The sequence below is a fragment of the Rhopalosiphum padi genome, unplaced genomic scaffold, assembly GCF_020882245.1.
Source record: "Rhopalosiphum padi isolate XX-2018 unplaced genomic scaffold, ASM2088224v1 scaffold1, whole genome shotgun sequence".
NCBI classification, from domain to species: Eukaryota; Metazoa; Arthropoda; class Insecta; order Hemiptera; family Aphididae; genus Rhopalosiphum; species Rhopalosiphum padi.
The window spans coordinates 10,498,592-10,506,333 of NW_026869996.1; the positions used below are offsets into that span (position 1 = coordinate 10,498,592).

The following is a 7,742-nucleotide window of genomic DNA, read 5'->3' on the forward strand; positions in this document are numbered from 1 at the left end:
CAGTGTTGTCCATGTACTAGTTGTTATATAAAAATTGTTGTCCTCTTTACGGTGTCTAGTAGCGACATTTTATCCTCCAACCATTATACATATTTAACTTACTATTTTTTTTTTAGATGGCAGTACAGCAGATCATTCAATACACGCTGAGACATGAATTCACATTTCTACCTCTATGCTAAATATCAATATCCTACGTTGAAAATGTACTTGACGATACTGCTAATAATAATGGTTTTGTGCAACGTGCGTGTAATGGGTATTGAATTTAATTGATATTAAATTAATAGTAGTGTAACAAAAAGTCAGTGTCATGAAACCCTGACCATTAGATTATAAGCAAATGATTCTAATTTTCCATTATTGACATTCAATTATTACATTTAAGATGATACTTCATACAGACAATAAAAAATGATTTAATATCATAATTTTGATATGAAAATTTAAACAAATATTACAAAGTCATACTTTGAACTGCTTGTAAAACACTGTATTCTCAAGTTATTCTCCAACCACTATACATATTTAACTGAATATTTTTTATTTTTAGATGGCAGTACAGCAGATCACTCAATACATGCTGAGACATGAATTCACATTTCTACCACTATGCAAAATATCAACATCCTACGTTGAAAATGTACTAGACGATACTGCTAATAATAAGGGTTTTGTGCAACGTGCGTGTAATGGGTATTGAATTTAATTGATATTAAATTAATTGTAGTGTAATAAAAAGTCAGTGTCATGAAACTCTGACCATTAGATTATAAGCAAATGATTCTAATTTTCAATTACTGACATTCAAATATTACATTTAAGCTGATACTTCATAAACACAATAAAACATGATTTTACATGGTAATTTTAACAAATATTACAAAGTCATATTTTTAACTGCTTATAAAACACTCAATTCTCATGTTAGTGTCTAGAAACCTTGACTACTAAATGATGACAATGATTCTTATTGTATACAAGTATACAAGTATTACAAACTCTTATTATTTTAATATTGAAAAGCAGCAATTTTATGTTAATGTACAATTGTATTCTTTACTTATATTTCGTTTTACATTAAAACTCAACAAAACATTCTGGTAGATTTGTATTATCTCTTTTATTGCTAAGCATTATAATTATTTCTTTAACCATTATACATATTTAACTGACTATTTGTGTTTTAGATGGCAGTACTGCAGATCACTGGAGGCATGCTGAGACATGAATTAGCATTTCTATCACTAGGGAAAGTTACAACATTTTCCGTTGAAAATGGAATAGAAGGTACTGCTAATATTAATGGTTTTGTGCAACGTGCGTGTAATGGGTATTGGATGTAATTGATATTCAATTAATAGTATTGTTACAAAAAGTTAGTGTCACAAAAACCCTAACCATTATATTAAGTAAATGGTTCTTATTTACCATTATTAACTTCCATATATTTCATTTAGGCTCATACTTAATAATAAACACTATAAAACGTGCTTATATATCATAATTTTGACTCATATTACAATTTCATATTTTTAGCTGCTCATAAAAATCTCAATTATCAAGTTAGTGTCATGAAACCTAGACAGTTATATTAAGTAAATGATTCTTATTTACCATTACCAACATCCATATTTGTCATTTAAGCTGATACTTCATAAACACTATAAAACATGTTTTTAATATGATAATATTGACTAATATTACAAATTCATACTTTGAACTGCCTGTAAAACACTGTATTCTCAAGTTATTCTCCAACCGTTATACATTATTAACTTACTACATTTTTTCAGATGGCAGTATATCAGATCAATCAAGGCACGCTGAGACACGAATTCACATTTCTACCACCAAGGAAAGAATCAACATGCTATGTTGAAAATGGACTAGAAGATACTGATAATAATATTGGATTTATGCAATGTGCGTGCAATGGTTATTGAATATAATTGATTCTAAATTAATAGCTGTGAAACAATTGAGATTTGTTAAATATCTGAATAAAATAATAGTAAACACCTTTAGCTTGTATTGTTTATTCTTAAAATTTACCTATGCTATAAATATATTTTATTTTTACTATATTTAAATGATCATTATAAAACATTTATAAAACACTCAAATATTAAGTTAAAGTTTAGAAGCTTTAACAATGGTTTAAGAAATTTACCATTATTATCTTTCAGGTGTTTCATTTAACCTGGTATTTTGAATACACTATAATACATGTTTTTATATGATAATTTTGACAAATTCCTATTTTAAACTGCTTATAAAACACTCAAAATTATTAAATGTATGCACCGACAGAGGGCGGTAGTGGGGACGACATCCGTCGGCCGATGCCCGATCGCCTCAGAGAAAAACTAGTTGGTTGTGTGCCGTTCACCGGACGGTCGTTTTAGAGTAACCGATCGTTGTTTTTACTTAGCTTTTGCGTGTAGTTGTTGTTCATTTAATAAAGATTTTTTGATATTATAAACGAATTGTTCATATTTTATGCCTGAAGTTAACACAAGTAAGTGTCTTGATTAAGAAAATGATTCTAATTATCATTTTTAACTTGCACATGTTTCATTTAATCTGATATTTTTACTTCATAAAAACTATAAAATATGATTTTATAAGTTAATTTTGACGAATAATACAAATAATTATTTTTAGATTCTGAACGGAGTGATGAATGTATTGATTTTACAATGATGTTTGTATTATTTTTGTGTCCGTCATCACTTTTTGGAGTAGTAATAATGCTTCGTTTTTGACTTCAGCCCCTCTTTGAAAAGACAAAATCGATTTTTTGATTTTGCTGTAAGTCAAAAACGAATCATTGTAAATACATGAAATTTTCAACAAACGTTTATATTAGCGTTATCTATTTGCGATTAAATTTTCAATATATTTTGACATTTTTTTAAGCTACTTATAGATAATTGAAACTTATCGTAGTAAAAAATAAATCAAAAATCGTTAGTCACAATTTTTGTTTATAAGCATTTAAAGTTCAAATGTTTAAAAAATATATCAAAATCACGAAAATTTGCAAAGAATTTTGAAGTTGAAATTCATAAAATCTTTGTGATTTATACTTAAGGTTAAAAAATCCAATACTAGGTTATCCATAAGTTTTCCTTCAAGTAACCGTAAAAAAATAAATCCATTGTCAATATAGAAAACATTTTATGTGCGTATGAAATATAATTTTTTACGAAATCGCGTAAAATAACGATATATTACAATTTAAATATAGGTAATAATATAATATATCCAACTAATTATCATTGACTGACAAATCATCTCCGTTCAGAATCGTTTTTCGTATACAATACTACCCGTCGTTGCATTCAAATTTAACACATCCATTATAGTGACCAGTGACCTACTTTCCATCTCTACTATACAGCGGAGCGATACCCACGTTTTTTCATATTGAATAGGAGCAAATTTTCAGTTGTACAAATGTATTCTCTAGTCACACTTATAATATGTACATTTATATTCTAGAAAACATTCTGGTATATTTGTAGGTACTATCTTTTATGGCTTATCATAATTATTATTTCTTATCGTCTGTTATATTATATTATGTCTATATTTCATATCATTTTGCAGTTTTACATTCGTATTTGTATTTGCGTTTCAACTGTAAATTGTTTTCAAGAATTTTTTAATAAAAATGAAGTTTGTCTGTTAGTTTATGTTTTGATTGTTTCAATTTCAAAATTATTCAGTGTTGTCCATGTACTAGTTGTTATATAAAAATTGTTGTCCTCTTTACGGTGTCTAGTAGCGACATTTTATCCTCCAACCATTATACATATTTAACTTACTATTTTTTTTTTAGATGGCAGTACAGCAGATCATTCAATACACGCTGAGACATGAATTCACATTTCTACCTCTATGCTAAATATCAATATCCTACGTTGAAAATGTACTTGACGATACTGCTAATAATAATGGTTTTGTGCAACGTGCGTGTAATGGGTATTGAATTTAATTGATATTAAATTAATAGTAGTGTAACAAAAAAGTCAGTGTCATGAAACCCTGACCATTAGATTATAAGCAAATGAATTCTAATTTTCCATTATTGACATTCAATTATTACATTTAAGATGATACTTCATACAGACAATAAAAAATGATTTAATATCATAATTTTGATATGAAAATTTAAACAAATATTACAAAGTCATACTTTGAACTGCTTGTAAAACACTGTATTCTCAAGTTATTCTCCAACCACTATACATATTTAACTGAATATTTTTTATTTTTAGATGGCAGTACAGCAGATCACTCAATACATGCTGAGACATGAATTCACATTTCTACCACTATGCAAAATATCAACATCCTACGTTGGAAAAATGTACTAGACGATACTGCTAATAATAAGGGTTTTGTGCAACGTGCGTGTAATGGGTATTGAATTTAATTGATATTAAATTAATTGTAGTGTAATAAAAAGTCAGTGTCATGAAACTCTGACCATTAGATTATAAGCAAATGATTCTAATTTTCAATTACTGACATTCAAATATTACATTTAAGCTGATACTTCATAAACACAATAAAACATGATTTTACATGGTAATTTTAACAAATATTACAAAGTCATATTTTTAACTGCTTATAAAACACTCAATTCTCATGTTAGTGTCTAGAAACCTTGACTACTAAATGATGACAATGATTCTTATTGTATACAAGTATACAAGTATTACAAACTCTTATTATTTTAATATTGAAAAGCAGCAATTTTATGTTAATGTACAATTGTATTCTTTACTTATATTTCGTTTTACATTAAAACTCAACAAAACATTCTGGTAGATTTGTATTATCTCTTTTATTGCTAAGCATTATAATTATTTCTTTAACCATTATACATATTTAACTGACTATTTGTGTTTTAGATGGCAGTACTGCAGATCACTGGAGGCATGCTGAGACATGAATTAGCATTTCTATCACTAGGGAAAGTTACAACATTTTCCGTTGAAAATGGAATAGAAGGTACTGCTAATATTAATGGTTTTGTGCAACGTGCGTGTAATGGGTATTGGATGTAATTGATATTCAATTAATAGTATTGTTACAAAAAGTTAGTGTCACAAAACCCTAACCATTATATTAAGTAAATGGTTCTTATTTACCATTATTAACTTCCATATATTTCATTTAGGCTCATACTTAATAATAAACACTATAAAACGTGCTTATATATCATAATTTTGACTCATATTACAATTTCATATTTTTAGCTGCTCATAAAAATCTCAATTATCAAGTTAGTGTCATGAAACCTAGACAGTTATATTAAGTAAATGATTCTTATTTACCATTACCAACATCCATATTTGTCATTTAAGCTGATACTTCATAAACACTATAAAACATGTTTTTAATATGATAATATTGACTAATATTACAAATTCATACTTTGAACTGCCTGTAAAACACTGTATTCTCAAGTTATTCTCCAACCGTTATACATTATTAACTTACTACATTTTTTCAGATGGCAGTATATCAGATCAATCAAGGCACGCTGAGACACGAATTCACATTTCTACCACCAAGGAAAGAATCAACATGCTATGTTGAAAATGGACTAGAAGATACTGATAATAATATTGGATTTATGCAATGTGCGTGCAATGGTTATTGAATATAATTGATTCTAAATTAATAGCTGTGAAACAATTGAGATTTGTTAAATATCTGAATAAAATAATAGTAAACACCTTTAGCTTGTATTGTTTATTCTTAAAATTTACCTATGCTATAAATATATTTTATTTTTACTATATTTAAATGATCATTATAAAACATTTATAAAACACTCAAATATTAAGTTAAAGTTTAGAAGCTTTAACAATGGTTTAAGAAATTTACCATTATTATCTTTCAGGTGTTTCATTTAACCTGGTATTTTGAATACACTATAATACATGTTTTTATATGATAATTTTGACAAATTCCTATTTTAAACTGCTTATAAAACACTCAAAATTATTAAATGTATGCACCGACAGAGGGCGGTAGTGGGGGACGACATCCGTCGGCCGATGCCCGATCGCCTCAGAGAAAAACTAGTTGGTTGTGTGCCGTTCACCGGACGGTCGTTTTAGAGTAACCGATCGTTGTTTTTACTTAGCTTTTGCGTGTAGTTGTTGTTCATTTAATAAAGATTTTTGATATTATAAACGAATTGTTCATATTTTATGCCTGAAGTTAACACAAGTAAGTGTCTTGATTAAGAAAATGATTCTAATTTATCATTTTTTAACTTGCACATGTTTCATTTAATCTGATATTTTTACTTCATAAAAACTATAAAATATGATTTTATAAGTTAATTTTGACGAATAATACAAATAATTATTTTTAGATTCTGAACGGAGTGATGAATGTATTGATTTTACAATGATGTTTGTATTATTTTTGTGTCCGTCATCACTTTTTGGAGTAGTAATAATGCTTCGTTTTTGACTTCAGCCCCTCTTTGAAAAGACAAAATCGATTTTTTGATTTTGCTGTAAGTCAAAAACGAATCATTGTAAATACATGAAATTTTCAACAAACGTTTATATTAGCGTTATCTATTTGCGATTAAATTTTCAATATATTTTGACATTTTTTTAAGCTACTTATAGATAATTGAAACTTATCGTAGTAAAAAATAAATCAAAAATCGTTAGTCACAATTTTTGTTTATAAGCATTTAAAGTTCAAATGTTTAAAAAATATATCAAAATCACGAAAATTTGCAAAGAATTTTGAAGTTGAAAATTCATAAAATCTTTGTGGATTTATACTTAAGGTTAAAAAATCCAATACTAGGTTATCCATAAGTTTTCCTTCAAGTAACCGTAAAAAAATAAATCCATTGTCAATATAGAAAACATTTTATGTGCGTATGAAATATAATTTTTTACGAAATCGCGTAAAATAACGATATATTACAATTTAAATATAGGTAATAATATAATATATCCAACTAATTATCATTGACTGACAAATCATCTCCGTTCAGAATCGTTTTTCGTATACAATACTACCCGTCGTTGCATTCAAATTTAACACATCCATTATAGTGACCAGTGACCTACTTTCCATCTCTACTATACAGCGGAGCGATACCCACGTTTTTTCATATTGAATAGGAGCAAATTTTCAGTTGTACAAATGTATTCTCTAGTCACACTTATAATATGTACATTTATATTCTAGAAAACATTCTGGTATATTTGTAGGTACTATCTTTTATGGCTTATCATAATTATTATTTCTTATCGTCTGTTATATTATATTATGTCTATATTTCATATCATTTTGCAGTTTTACATTCGTATTTGTATTTGCGTTTCAACTGTAAATTGTTTTCAAGAATTTTTTAATAAAAATGAAGTTTGTCTGTTAGTTTATGTTTTGATTGTTTCAATTTCAAAATTATTCAGTGTTGTCCATGTACTAGTTGTTATATAAAAATTGTTGTCCTCTTTACGGTGTCTAGTAGCGACATTTTATCCTCCAACCATTATACATATTTAACTTACTATTTTTTTTTTAGATGGCAGTACAGCAGATCATTCAATACACGCTGAGACATGAATTCACATTTCTACCTCTATGCTAAATATCAATATCCTACGTTGAAAATGTACTTGACGATACTGCTAATAATAATGGTTTTGTGCAACGTGCGTGTAATGGGTATTGAATTTAAT

At 27.5% G+C, this 7,742-nt stretch overlaps 2 long non-coding RNA genes across 2 annotated transcripts; both read left to right on the top strand.

Moving 5' to 3' along the window:
* Positions 1 to 432: 432 nt before the first annotated feature.
* On the top strand, positions 433 to 2,027 carry LOC132931394 (uncharacterized). Its single transcript, XR_009662577.1, has 3 exons — positions 433 to 696; positions 1,191 to 1,290; positions 1,797 to 2,027. It is a non-coding gene; the product is annotated as an uncharacterized LOC132931394 (long non-coding RNA).
* A 2,811-nt stretch (positions 2,028 to 4,838) lies between these two features.
* On the top strand, positions 4,839 to 5,761 carry LOC132931153 (uncharacterized). Its single transcript, XR_009662350.1, has 2 exons — positions 4,839 to 5,025; positions 5,531 to 5,761. It is a non-coding gene; the product is annotated as an uncharacterized LOC132931153 (long non-coding RNA).
* Positions 5,762 to 7,742: the final 1,981 nt, after the last annotated feature.